This window comes from Lolium rigidum, chromosome 3, assembly GCF_022539505.1.
Source record: "Lolium rigidum isolate FL_2022 chromosome 3, APGP_CSIRO_Lrig_0.1, whole genome shotgun sequence".
Taxonomy (NCBI): Eukaryota; Viridiplantae; Streptophyta; class Magnoliopsida; order Poales; family Poaceae; genus Lolium; species Lolium rigidum.
In genome coordinates, this window is record NC_061510.1 from 411,996,926 (window position 1) to 412,012,581 (window position 15,656).

Here is a 15,656-nt window from a genome sequence, read left to right on the forward strand (position 1 = left end):
ACGGATACATGTGCACATATGTGCCAGACTGCAATAACTGGGCACGCACGAACCAGGTTGCAGCAGCAGGAGTTTCTGGAATAGCAGGAGGGGTTTCTGGATCGGATCCCGAGAAGCAGGCGTGGCTAGCTAAGTATGCCACTACCACGAATCAGCAAAGCTCAACTCCTGCAGCTAGCACCGTGGATCAGGTCAGTGCAATCTTGAGAGACCAGTTCGGCATGGTGCCGAAGAGGAGGGCAATCGGCTATTCCAAGCAGTACCCCAACGAGTATGATTTGATCCCACTACCACCCAAGTATCGGCTCCCTGAGTTCTCCAAGTTTAGTGGATCGGAAGGCTCTAGTTCAATTGAGCATGTGAGCCAATATTTGGCGCAGTTGGGCATGGTCTCAGCATCAGACCCATTACGTGAGAGGTTTTTCGCGCAATCTCTCACAGGATCGGCTTTCGGGTGGTACACCTCGCTGCCACCAGATTCAATCCGGACTTGGAAGCAGATGGAAGAGCAGTTCCACATGCAATATCACTCAGAAGCTTCCGAGGCTGGCATTGCCGATCTGGCACAAGTACGACAGAAGCGCGGAGAAACGGTATCGAAATACATTCAGCTCTTCAGGACCGTCAGGAACCGATGCTATTCGGCTCGTTTGAATGAAAAAGAAGCAGTCGAGCTGGCAGTGGTGGGTCTCGCATCGCCGATCAAGGATATGGCTTCCCAGGCAGAGTACACTTCACTGGCGCATATGGTTCAGAAACTATCATTATATGAACAACGCCACCCAGAGTTGTAGCAGGACAAGTTCAAGCGCTCGGTAATCCTGGTTGAGACAGAAGAAGATGAAGACTCTGCGGGAGATCAGGAGGTAGCCGTGGCTGAATGGACTCGGGGGGCAAACCCCATGTCCTGCAAATGGGTTAAACCACAAGGTCCTGCAAAAGGGTTTGACTTCGACGTAAGCAAAGCTGAGCAGATTTTCAACCTCTTACTCAAGGAGAAGCAGCTGAAGTTACCCGAAGGCCATAAAATCCCTACGGTACAAGAGATGAACGGAAGGCCATACTGCAAGTGGCATAACTCGTTCACCCATACCACCAGCGACTGCAAAGTGTTGCGTCAGCAGATCGAAATGGCGATAGAACAAGGCCATCTAATTTTCAGCCAGTACGCCATGGAAGTGGACACGCACCCTTTCCCTGCCGTTAACATGGTGGAGTGCACTTACCCCGGGAGGTGCCAGCCAGGTTTCTCATTCAGCATTAACATGGTAGGACCTGTGTACCACCCTGGTAAGGACAAAGACGAGTGCAGTCGCTCTCGTGGCAAGGAGAAGGAGGAGGCCGTCCCACGCGACCGGCCCCGATATGATGACAAGCGCTACATCACAGAGGAGCAAGTGAGGAATGTGCGATACCAGCGACCTCTCTCCGAGCATCTCCTCAACAAATATGAGCGTCAGTACGACCAACGCCGGCGATACGACGTCGACGATGAAAGAGATCGTCGGTCTAGTGTGGATAACAGGAAATATCGTCGGTATGATCGAGACGACGAAAGATATGAGCGCCGTGCTAAGGAAAAGTCAAGAGAGCAGGACGACGTGGACAGACACTGGGATTGTCCTTTCTTCAAGCATTGCTGGGATTCAGGGATGAGCCGATTGCCTACAATCGGCAACTGCCCAGAGTGTAGACAGAAGAAGAGGGACACAGGAGACGTGTCAGTGTTCAAGCGTCTAGGGCCTCTCCCATCTCGGAACAAGCAAGCTGAGTCCTCTCGGGTGGAAGATCTCGAGGAGTTGGAAGATGAAGATGAAGAAGAAGAAGAAGAAGATAGATACCACCGGCCAAGGTGGTGCCCTGATGGACTCAGTCATTCTCAAAAGCGTAGGGTTCAGCGAATACGTAGCATGGAGGAAGCCGAGAGACGATACCTACACGCGTTAAGGAAAGCACGGTCTGATCTGGCCGCGAAAATTCAGCAAACTCTGGATGAAGAGGGTCACCCACAGAAGAAAGAGTGGCACCCCAAACAAAAGAAAGCCGATGATAAGACATTGGTTGGTACAAACATAGTGTTCATTCTTCCGTCGGAGTTTTGTGCTCCAAGAACAGAAGAGACACCTGTAGCACAGCTTGACTGTGGCCCACGACCAGTCATCTTTGAGAAGCCACGAGAAAAGAGCTACAGGCATCTGAAGGCCCTGTACTTGAAAGGTTATATCAACGGGTAGCCTGTCAACAAGATGCTGGTTGACACCGGAGCGGCAGTCAATATAATGCCGTACTCCATGCTACGTCGCTTGGGACGCTCTAGCCCAGATCTGATCAAACCAACGTCACATTGAACGACTTCAACGGCCAAGCATCGGAAGCGCAAGGCGTTCTGAACGTGGATTTAACTGTAGGCCGAAAGACCATCCCTACGTCATTCTTCATCGTCGACAGCAAAAGAACCTATGCTGTCCTGCTAGGGAGAGATTGGATCCACGCTAACTGCTGCATTCCATCCACGATGCACCAATGCTTGATACAATGGGATGGAGATGAAGTGGAGATCGTCCATGTAGATGATTCAGCCAAAATTTCAACGGCTGGCATGAACATTTGGGAAGCGGAAGACCAAGAGCCGCTCTCTGGAGTCAGTTTGGACGGCTGTGAGTGCATCGAAGTGACGAAAAACGGGGTGAGGCTGGTCTTATCCACCGGCCTGACAGTATAGCAAGAGCAAAGGCAATCGACATACGTGGCAAGGCCGATCCCTGTGATCGGCCCCAAAAAATAAAAAGTGATGCTCTCATGTCAAGCATGTCACGTAGTCGTAATAAAGCACGAACAAGATGCAAACCTTCATTGAGCAATTCAATCAAAATGGGGGCCGATTCCGGCAATCGGCCCATACTATCCTCGCCATACGTTTTGCCTGTGTTTAACATCGATCTAGCAGGCGACGGAAAGCTAGGGTATGGGTTTACATCGGCTGATGAGCTAGAAGAGGTTGACATTGGTCCTGGGGATAAGCCACGACCAACTTTTATCAACAAAAAGTTAGATCCACATCTGAGGAGCCAGATGATAGCTCTGTTGAAAAAATACCCAGATTGTTTTGCATGGGATTACACAGAGATGCCTTGGTTAGACAGGAGCATCATTGAGCATCGGCTCCCTCTCAAGAAAGGATTTCGGCCGTTCCAGCAACGTGCACGTCAGATGAAGGCCGATATCCTAGAAGAAGTCAAGAAAGAGGTCGAGAAAATGTTGACCGCCGGGTTCATCAGGCCGTGCAGGTACGCTGAATGGATTTCCAATATAGTGCCTGTACAGAAAAAGGATGGCCGATGGCGCGTTGCCATAGATTTTCGAGATCTCAATAGAGCCACTCCAAAGGATGAATATCCCATGCCGGTAGCAGAGACATTGGTCAATGCAGCTGCTGGTCATAAGGTCTTAAGTTTCATGGATGGCAACGCCGGCTACAATCAGATTTTCATGGCTCCAGAAGATATACACAAGACTGCATTCAGAGTACCAGGTTCAGTGGGCTTGTTTGAATATGTAATCATGACTTTTGGACTGAAGAATGCCGGTGCAACGTACCAAAGAGCCATGAATTACATCTTTCATGATCTGATCGGCAAATTGGTGGAAATTTACATCGATGACGTGGTGGTCAAGTCTGTCTCCGTAGAAGGGCACTTGGAGGATTTGCGACGCATCCTGGATCGAACTAGGAAATTCGGGCTGAGAATGAATCCAAAGAAGTGTGCTTTTGGAGTAACGGCCGGTCAGTTCTTGGGTTTCTTGGTTCACGAACGTGGAATTGACATCGGCCTGAATAGCATATGTTGTCGGACCTTGTTTTAAAAGGCCGACTTGGTAAATGGATGTTTGCGTTATCGGAGTTTGATCTCCGGTATCAACCTGCGAAAGCAGTCAAGGGACAAGCGTTGGCCGATCTCATTGCTGAACGAATCAATATTGATATAGCAGCACTGTCTGTACGTGCATGGGCTATGTTCTTCGATGGATCGGCTTGTGAAGATGGTTGCGGCATCGGCATTCTACTCGTGTCGCCTCGGGGGGCAACATACTCCTTCTCCATCAGGTTGTCTACCCCGTGCACAAACAATGTCGCTGAGTATGAGGCAATACGCAAGGGAATGGAGTTGCTTTTGGAAGCTGGGGCAGAAGCGGTGGAACTCTTTGGAGACTCTAAATTGGTGATTTCCCAGCTCACGGAGGAATATAAGTGCGAGAGTGAGTCACTCTTCCCATTATGGATGCAATGCCGTGAGCTGATGGCACAATTTCGGTACATCAACTTCAATTGGGTCCCAAGATCTCAAAATACCGAGGCCAACGATCTCGCACAGATGGCGTCAGGCTACAAGGACATACCAGACGGGTCGAAGTTCGGTGCGGTTCTCGGAACAGGATGATCGGAGAGCCGATATCTTCAATTACTTGAAGAATCCGGCTCGGGGGGAACCTAAACGGATAAGGTACAAGGCCATGAAATATGTCCTTATAGGAGATGACATGTTCTACAGGACGTTGGAGGGGTTGCTTCTCAAATGCCTGGGACCAACCGAGTCGAATCGGCTCCTACACAAGGTACACGAAGGCGCCTGTGGAACTCACCAATTGGCTCATAAGATGAAGTGGCTGATCAGGCGATCAGGGTTTTACTGGCCCACCATGCTTGAGGACTGCTTTAGGTACTACAAAGGGTGTCAAGCGTGTCAGATGTTTGGGAAAATTCAGATGGTGCCCGCATCAGCAATGAACCCCATCATCAAGCCTTGGCCATTTCGAGGTTGGGGCATGGATATGATCGGCAAAATCCATCCTGCATCGAGCAAAGGCCACGAGTGGATTTTGGCCGTTACATATTACTTCACTAAATGGGTGGAGGCCGTCCCTATGAAGAAGGTAAAATCGGAAGATGTTATCAATTTTGTGAAAGAACATGTCATTCATAGATTCGGGATCCCCCAGACTATCACGACCGATGGAGGTTCGGTCTTCGTGTCTAAAGAGTTCAGAAAGTTCTGCGATGACATGGGGATTAAGCTGATCCGATCGTCTCCGTACTATGCTCAAGCAAACGGGCAAGCTGAAGCGTCCAACCAGAGCCTTATCAAGCTGATTAAGAGGAAAGTTGACGAGTACCCTAGACGTTGGCATGAGGTATTGTCGGAAGCTTTGTGGGCCTATCGCATGTCATGCCATGGAGCTATAAAAACTTCGCCATACCAGCTGGTCTATGGGCAGGAAGCCGTATTGCCTTGGGAAATTACGGCTGGATCGAGACGTGTTACGTTTCAGAATGATCTAACAGCTGAAGAATATGCAGCCCTGATGAGTGATACTATTGAGGATTCAACGGAACTCAAACTTTGGTCGTTGGAGAAGATTAAAGAGAACAAAGCCAAGGTAGCCCGCGCATACAATAAGAAGGTGAGACCAAAGGAGTTTCAGGTTGGTGATCTAGTATGGGAAGCTGTGTTGCCATTAGGGACTAAGGATAAAGAATATGGTAAATGGTCTCCTAATTGGCACGGTCCGTACAGAGTCGACCAGGTTTTGAAGGGTAATGCATACATGCTCGAGCAGCTGGACGGTGTTAAAATTCCCAGTAGCTGTCAATGGTAAACATCTCAAGAAATATTTCCCAAGCATGTGGGATGACGGACAGTGAAATATGGGGGCCGATGCATAAAATCGGCCAGTAAAAAAAATTTATATACAAATCACAGTCGATGCACAGACATCGACTTTAGAAATATGGATACCAGTACAGCCGATGCACAGACATCGACTTCAGACTAAAAAGCCGATGCACCGCCATCGACTCTAGAGAAACAAGCTCAATGGAGCAGTTAACAAATTATTTTCAGGCCAGAGACCGTGGCATTGGGATGATTCTCCCATTGGATTCGCTGAGGAGTTGAATCTGTGCGTTTGAGATCTAAGGTTTGCGTGGACGCGAATTGGACCTGTTTGGACTGCAATTTGGGGATCTGATTTTATTCTCTCAGACGAAGGTTGCAGATTACCGTGTAAATAGGCAACTGATTTGGCCTTAATCGCGTTTTATGGTAAAGGCCGGTGCGCTGCCATCGGCTCTTTGCGCATTGACTTACTGCGACAATCGGCAAAATTGATGTGGAAGCAAAATCGACATAGGAACATTTTCTTCATTAATAGAAGGGATTTCTTACAGAGAAAGAGCTGATTGCTCGAGGGAGGAAGAACAAAAGAAAGAGCCGATTGCTACTTCTACTAGTTCTATACTAGTAGGTGCTACTCTATGGGCCGTCGCTGCCCTCGTCGTCGCCATCGGAGCTGCCGTCGGCGCTGCTGCCGGCGGGCTCCTCGTCGCTGCTCCCGTAGCCCTCAATGGGAGCCTCCTCCTCCTCCTCGTCATCATCGTCATCGTCATCTTCCGATCCGGTGCGGAAGTGCTTCGCCGGCGGGTAGTCCTCGAGGGAATCGTTGTCCTCCTCTTCTTCCTCCTCGTCGGAGGAAGTGAAGTCATCCCAGGAGAATGAGTCGTCCTCGCTCTCCGCCTCCAGCTCCCCATCGGCGAGGAACTGGAGGTCGTCGTCTCCACTGGTCAAGGACTTGTCGTCCTCAGACCAGACGGAGTAGTCGTGGTCCTCCTGGTCCCATTCCTCTGGGGCGCGGCGGTTGTACTCCGCCATCAAAACCCACTCTGGCGTGGGCTCGCGGGAGGAGGAAGATGAGGAAGAGGAGGACTGGGAAGAAAGGCCCGACAAGGCGGAGGAGGAGGAAGAGGAAGACATTGCTACAGAGGAAGGGTTTTTTGAGCCGATGGCTAGTACAGAGCAAGGTGATGAAGAGGCGAACTGTTCGACGCGGTTAAATAAAGGGGAGATAGTGGATATTTAATGCCACAGTAGTTTCCGAGGAAGGGGTGCCAAAAAACTGTCAAATCGTGCAGAGAAGTTGAGAAGGCAAGGCATCATGATGAAGGATACTGCGACGGTTCTGCTCTGCCACGACATGACCCGACGAAAAAAAAGAGTGGTTTTGGAATTATCATTGCCAAAACCAGGGGGCATGTGTTATCACCAGATTTTAACCAAATCAGAGGTGGGCCGTGATTGAGATGGGCTTAGAGAATATGCATGGAAATTATTCATGAATCGGCCTTGTATAAAGAGTTTGGGCCAAATTGCCCGTGTATCTGTAAATTATAGTAGGATACGTGTCGGTTAGGATTACAAGATAGAGTTTAGCTCGTACACGGTTGGGATTATTCCCAAGTTAGAGATTCTATGGACTATAAATATGTATCTAGGGTTATTGAGAAACAAGGACAATCACGTTCACAACAAACCAATCTAGGCGCATCGCCACCCCTTGTTTCGAGGGTTTCTTCCGGGTAAGCACCATGCTGCCTAGATCGCATCTCGCGATCTAGGCGATATTGAGTTTATTCGTTGTTCATGCGTTGCTCGTGCTGAAGCCTTGTTGATGGCGAGAAACGTAGTTATCATAGATGTGTTAGGGTTAGCATCGTTTTATCTTGATGTATGCGTTTATCTATGCTACCCCTATACATCTAGCTGCTTTTACACCTATCTTAGGTGTAAGGGCAGCACGTTGCTTAATCTTTATTTAGTAGATTCGATCTGTTACGGTTGTTCCTTGTTCTTCAAGGATTAGTTTAATATCCATATGGTTAGGCCTTGCAAACGGGTTGAAGGATCCAGTAGGGCGTGAGGTACGGTTTGCTGACCCTAGAAGGGATGTTCCGAGGATCAACTTCATGTTGGTTTCTAGGCCTTTTCTAGGGTTGTTTTTCCGTTATCTTTCGTACCTGCCAGGCTCAATTACGTGTAAGACGTTCCGGTTGTGTGGTGAAAACCCTAAATCGTCGTAGATCGTTTTAGCTTAGTATTGATCAAGCAGGCCCACCATGTTATCGTAGATCTCATACGAATCATGGGTGGATCGGCTCTTTGAGCCGATTCACAGGATAACCTGAGAGCCGATCGAGGCTCGTATTTAATGTTTATGTGTATTCCATGCAGGAAACTAGTCGAAGCAATCCATCACCTTCCTGACCAGGTATAGGTCAGGTGGCACGCCCTTGCACCAGCATCGGACGTGCGTGCCGGAGCATTGCGGGCCGTCGCCCGAGGGACCAGGGCCCACCAGCAGTCCTGGGAGCCTCTCGGCTCTACGTGTTGCCCGTCGCTACTCGCCGGTGGGTTTTGGTGGTCAACAAGAATATACAGGCAAATACCAGAATGACAGCAAGATATACATCATTAGCAAGATACACATCATTGGCAATGATACACATCATTAGAAAGTCCCGAAATGTCCCGAAATATCCATAACATGCATGCATGCATCAATAACAGAAGTGTCGACCATATGGCTCAAACATCACGACTCGAAGTAGCACATATTACACAAATACATATAAGTCCAGTCGACGACCTAGCTAAACAATAATGACACAGTAAACTATAGAGGCGGTGGCGGCAAGCATCATCACGATGAAAGGGGTCCTCCACATCTCCCTCCTCTGTCCCGCTCAAAAGTTGGCGTATCGAGCTTCCGCCTCCTCCAAAGTGGTGTACCCCTTGTAACTGTTGCCGCTGAAACGGTGGACCTGCCTCCTACAGTCTTCCCAGTCCTCGTAGACTCCAGGAATCCTGCCGTGGTAGACGACATAGTACATCATCTATGCAAACACAGAAAAAAGAAATGTAAGTTGTTAGTACATTAGTAGAGAGATATATAACATAGAGTAGTGCAAAGAAAAAACATGGAAATTACTTAAGTAATTTTGTGACTAACATTTGCAAAGGAAAAAAGTTTTTGAGTCAAGTCGGCTTCGGCGGGAAGGGACGGATGCCCTCGAGCGTGGTGAATGTTCTGTCGTCACATCCATCTTCTAATCGGCCTTCTATCTCGGCCTTAGAAAGTGCGGGACCATAGTGGAACAAGCCACCATTACCGCAGACATCCCTCCAGAGTATTCTGCAAATGGTTCGCTGGATGGCACGGAACTCGGCTCTCACGTTTTCATCGGTGGTGTCCGACATGTTCACGAACATCCGTTGAAGACTGGATGGCAACAAGAGATCGTTCTGAGACCTTACAATCGACCTCATCTGTAGGATGGCAAACCAGGCCTCCATCCCATTGTCATGCGCCGATTGCTTGAGGCAGGGGAACTTGGTTATGTGGTTGCACACATAGCAACCTTTAACTTTCTTCTCATGCCTGATTTTGTCGATGCCAACCTCGGCTATGAAGCTGCTGAGGGCTTTATCAAGTGTAGACTTACGGTCGGTGAAGTCTTTGTCCGGATCAAGCCCAGAGTCGAGATAACTGACATGGGAATGATACGGGTGAAAGAGGAGGAGGGTGCAGTACTTGAATCTGCACAAAATAGAAATAAACCATCATACTGGATCAACTATGAAGGAAATTTATGAAAGAATGTAATAGAGGGTACTCTAGTAACCAAATACTTACTCGCGGAAATATGGTATGGCAAAGCATTTCTTATCCTTGTTTAACACCAAGAAATCCTTGATGTACTTCGCTAGAAACGCTTGTTCGTTCTGGACGACAGCTGGAGTCATGTAGAAGGGGTCCATGAGCGATGTCCGATGTGTTCTCCATGGCGATATCGTGCGCCATGCTGAGCGATACGAGGCGGACCAAGTTTCGGTCGAGCTGTTGCATGTTCAAGAGCCTGAAGATGTCTTCATATCGAATGAACATCAAGTCCGCTGGGTATGTGGTGACAAAGCCATAACCAGTGGTCACCTTGGCCATCAAAACCGGGTACGAGGGATTTCTTTCTCGAAGAAGTAGGTCCTCCTTCATTAGAACAGCATCATGCAAGCTCCTCATATCCGGTGTCACCTGCTGGACAATGTGTGCCGGCAGCATAGGCTGGCCTAGGTGATGCATCTTCCTCCACGGGGTCGGCTACTTGTCATTAACCACTTTCTTGCTTGCAGCAACATCTCCGGACTTCTTCCGCTTCCTTCCCTTCTTCTTATTGCAAGTGGGAGTGGCGTTTTGTTTCATACCCTCCGTGGTCGCACCAAGGGGTGTCCTCGGGGTAAGCCCAACTCGGGGTGGAGCGGTGAAGGCGGTAGTGTCTTCCTGCTCGGGCGTTTCTTGTGAAAGGAACAACTTCTTGTTTAGCGTATGATCGGCGGGTGGCTTGTAAGGAGAAACCCCGTCGCCCTCCATCTCAGCGATGAACGTATCGATTGGAGCTTGATCGATGTCCAACGCGTTGCCGTGCTGACTGTCGGGCTGACTATCGGGCTGGCTATCGGGCTCAAAAGGACCACCAGCCAGTGGAGGACTGACACTGGCTTGGCTCGGGGCAACCGTCGCATCCTGAGGAGTGACCATGCCATAGCTTGCCTCCGAACCTGAGGCGGTGTTCAGCCGAATTAGGGCTTTCGGCCATAGAAGGATGTGATTCTTGAGGTCCCCGAGAGTGAGCGGGGTTTCCGTTTTCGGGGGTTGATAAGGAGGATGGAGGTCTTGGCATCCCGGTAACGACTGGTCCACGCGAACCCGGCTCATGCTATCATCTATCCTGGAGCAGTGGAACGTCCGATTTTTTGGCAGGAGGACACTGCCGCTCGCTACATCCTTCAACTTGTTATCCACATTCAGTAGGAAGGTGCAAGGAGTCACATCCTCCTGTGAAAACATGTGTAGGTCAGAGAGGGGCGATGAAAAAGTAACTAATTTGTAGAGGCTTGAGAGGCTAAATTAATTACCGTGAGGGCGTCGAGCTCGGCTCGCGTCGAAGGACCGAGGGCAGGCGTGCACGTGACTGAGGGGCTACTGGCGCCCCCCATGGCCGGTGAATCCTCTCTAGCTCTTACCAAGTTGGGTGTGCATTGAGCGTGTATAGTTGGAGGCCGGTTGTCGGAGTTGCTGGCGCCTAGGCTGATCACCGGCATCGGTCCCTTTTGGCCGCCGGCGAAGTAATTCTTCATCGACTCTACAAGATTAGGGATGATTTCATTGACCCTGCTGGCCACCGCGTCATCAACCTTGCTAGCAACCGCGGCACTGACGCGTTGCTCCATGGTTTTTTCCAAGTCGGCCACCTTTTTCAGAAGAGCCTCGTGCTCCCGGTCCTTCTGCGCCTGCCGCGACTCCTTAGTTCTTGGGGGCATGTCCAAGCCATAATCGACAAGCTTGCGACCTCCTCCAGCGCCGGGGACACGGTGGGGCTTGTCCAACGGCGGCCGTTCCTTCACGGTGTTCAGACCCCTGATAAAAGGCGTGTCCCACGGGACTTTGCCCGTCGACGTCTGGGTCGAGGAGCCAGCTGATTCGGTGGCTGCTTGTTCCTTCAACTACCAGAAGTAACATGAACAATTTTAGAATGTAATGGACTTGGTGAGGAGTATCAAATTAATAAGCTGGTAAATTGCTTACCACTGCCTTCTCAAGTGCCTTCACATTCGCGTCGGCGACCAACTCAACTCCCACTACCACATCAGGTTTCGTGACACGTTTCCCATCCATTTCTCTATGGTATCCGGACCTGAGATATGCCCTGAAGAGTGGGTCTTTGTACTTGGCAAAAGGGGGCTCGAGGCCAGCGTTTATGTAGGCCTAGTCCTCCTTGTCCCATACCGGCTGCTTGCCTTTGAAGCCACGACAACCGAGATGGTGGTGATCGATGTTCTTATCCGCCAGCTCCTTCCCCCAGGCTGATTGTTGTTTGGTGTACTCGAGCTGCTCGTTTTCCAAGAATTTATTATACTGATCCAGCGTCATCCATGGGAAGTGGCGCTGGATCTCTGTCCAAGTCTCATTGTCACCAAGCATCCCCCTCAGCATGGTTTTATAACCGCCGAGGTTCTTGGTGAACTTAGAGAGGGCTCGTCTGTTCACGATGTTATCCTTGGGATCCTCGTTCCTGTATTCCACAGGGAACGCGGGCCCGAGATCCTCGATATCGTCCACTATATGCACCAACAGATGGACCATGATGTCAAAGAATGCGGGCGGGAAGTACATCTCCATCTCGCATAGGATGGTGACGATCTCTTCCTGCAGCCTCCCGAGTTTCTTGACGGTTATCGACTTTCGAGTGATGACGCCGAAGACGTTACACAGGTCGGTCGGCGTCGCACGAACGTGCGGTTCCATTATCCCTCGGATAGCAACCGGAAGTATCTGCATCATCATGACATGACAGTCATGAGACTTCATCCCGCTGAAGATTTTTTTCGTCGGGTCCAGCCATCTGCGTATCAGCCCCGCGTAGCCTAGGGGAAATTTGACTTCTAGGAGGCACTTGAAGAATTGTTCGAGCTCATCGGGATTTAGAGTGAAGCAGGAGGGGCGAGGAGTTTCGCGGTGCTTGGCCACCCTTTTGCGTTTGTGACCATCCGTCTCCTCCTCCTCCTCAGTTTCTGGTCAACCTGCGCGAAATGAAGCTCTTTTCTGATATCAAGGGCCATCAGGTCGTGTCTTGCTTTTGACCCGTCTTTGGTCCTCTCCGGCATGTTGAGCACAGTGCCAAGCAAGCTCTCGCACACGTTCTTCGTGATATGCATGACATCAAGGCTATGAGGCGTACCGAGGATCTTCCAGTACGGCAAGTCCCAAAACACGGACCTCCTTTTCCATACCCCCAAGAGCGGCCCGGGTTCCTTTTTCTTTCTCTTGTCTCCTTTCTTCCGCTTCTGGATCTTTATCTTACCCGCCGGAGGGCAGTCTTTCCAGTTTTTCAACAGAGTATCTATCTCTTCGCCGCTTTGCCTAGGTGGAGGTCCCTCGACCTCATCCTTCCCATTGAACAGGTCTCCACGCTTCCTCCATGGGTCATTCTTGGGAAGCCACATTCGATGCCTCATGTAGACGGTTTTTGAAGACCCGGGATCCTTACCCAGCTGTAAAAACAGAGTCTTTTCCATGCACCTCACACATGCCTTGTGTCCATGGCACACCTGGCACGCGATATATCCGTATCCAAGATAGTCCTGCAGCATCATCAACAGTGCGGCTTTCATACGGAAAGTTTCTTGTCCGTAGGCGTCCCAAGTTTCTATCCCTTCCTCCCACAGAGTGACTAGCTCCTCCTTCAATAGCTCCAGATACAGGTTGATATCGCTCCCTGGCTGCGTCGGCCCTTGGATTAGCATACTCATGTGTATGTACTTCTTCTTCAGGCATAGACATGGAGGGAGGTTGTACATCCATACAAACACGGGCCAGGTGTTGTGCCTGCTGCTTTGGTTCCCAAAGGGATTGAGTCCGTCGGTGCTCGCACCCAACCTGATGTTCCTTGGTTCTTTCCCGAATTCTTCGTAATACTCATCGTCTAGGAATTTCCACTGGCTTGCATCCGAAGGGTGTGTTAGCACTGGGTTTTCAACCCGTTCTACATCACGCATCACCGCCTCCTTTCTTTCCGCGTGCTAGCGCATGAGCTTTGCTTCGTTGGGGTCCACGAAGTACCGCTGCAGACGGGGCGTGAGCGGGAAGTACCACACAACTTTTCGAGGAGATTTTCTTGTCCCTCTCTTGTATCGATATTCGCCACACTGTGGGCATGTATCGAGATTGGCATGTGATGGCGTGTAACTCACACGTTCGTTGGGAACCCCAAGAGGAAGGTATGATGCGCACAGCAGCAAGTTTTCCCTCAGAAAGAAACCAAGGTTTATCGAACCAGGAGGAGCCAAGAAGCATGTTGAAGGTTGATGGCGGTGGGATGTAGTGCGGTGCAACACCAGGGATTCCGGCGCCAACGTGGAAACTGCACAACACAACCAAAGTACTTTGCCCCAACGAAACAGTGAGGTTGTCAATCTCACCGGCTTGCTGTAACAAAGGATTAACCGTATTGTGTGGAAGATGATTGTTTGCAGAAAACAGTAGAACGAGTATTGCAAGTAGATTGTATTTCGAGTATAGAGAATTGGACCGGGGTCCACAGGTTCACTAGAGGTGTCTCTCCCATAAGATAAACAGCATGTTGGGTGAACAAATTACGGTTGGGCAATTGACAAATAAAGAGGGCATGACCATGCACATACATATTATGATGAGTATAGTGAGATTTAATTGGGCATTACGACAAAGTACATAGACCGCCATCCAAGCATGCATCTATGCCTAAAAAGTCCACCTTCGAGGTTATCATCCGAACCCCTCCGGTATTAAGTTGCAAAGCAACGGACAATTGCATTAAGTATGGTGCGTAATGTAATCAACAACTACATCCTTAGACATAGCATCAATGTTTTATCCCTAGTTGCAACAGCACAACACAACCTTAGAACTTTCGTCACATCGTCCCGGTGTCAATGCGGGCATGAACCCACTATCGAGCATAAATACTCCCTCTTGGAGTTACAAGCATCTACTTGGCCGGAGCATCTACTAGTAACGGAGAGCATGCAAGATCATAAACAACACATAGATATAACTTTGATAATCAACATAACAAGTATTCTCTATTCATCGGATCCCAACAAACGCAACATATAGAATTACGGATAGATGATCTTGATCATGTTAGGCAGCTCACAAGATCCGACAATGAAGCACAATGGAGAGAAGACAACCATCTAGCTACTGCTATGGACCCATAGTCCAGGGGTAGACTACTCACTCATCACTCCGGAGGCGACCATGGCGGCGTAGAGTCCTCCGGGAGATGAATCCCCTCTCCGGCAGGGTGCCGGAGGCGATCTCCTGGATCCCCCGAGATGGGATCGGCGCTGGCGGCGTCTCTGGAAGGTTTTCCGTATCGTGGCTCTCGGTACTGGGGGTTTCGCGACGGAGGCTTTAAGTAGGCGGAAGGGCAAGTCAGGAGGGGGCACGAGGGCCCCACACCACATGGCCGCGCGGCCAGGGGGGCCGCGCGGCCAGGGGGGCCGCGCCGCCCTAGGGTTTGGGCGCCTCGTGGCCCCACTTCGTCTCCTCTTCGGACTTCTGGAAGCTTCGTGGCAAAATAGGACCCTGGGCGTTGATTTCGTCCAATTCCGAGAATATTTCGTTACTAGGATTTCTGAAACCAAAAACAGCAGAAAATAGCAAGCGGCACTTCGGCATCTTGTTAATAGGTTAGTTCCAGAAAATGCACGAATATGACATAAAGTGTGCATAAAACATGTAGATAACATCAATATTGTGGCATGGAACATAAGAAATTATCGATACGTCGGAGACGTATCAGCATCCCCAAGCTTAGTTCTGCTCGTCCCGAGCGAGTAAAACGATAACACGGATAATTTACGGAGTGACATGCCATCATAAACTTGATCATACTATTTGTAAAGCATATGTAGTGAATGCAGCGATCAAAACAATGTATATGACATGAGTAAACAAGTGAATCATAAAGCAAAGACTTTTCATGAATAGCACTTCAAGACAAGCATCAATAAGTCTTGCATAAGAGTTAACTCATAAAGCAATAATTCAAAGTAAAGGCATTGAAGCAACACAAAAGAAGATTAAGTTTCAGCGGTTGCTTTCAACTTATAACATGTATATCTCATGGATATTGTCAACATAGAGTAATATAATAAGTGCAATAAGCAAGTATGTAGGAATCAATGCACAGTTCACACAAGTGTTTGCTTCTTGAGGTGGAGAGA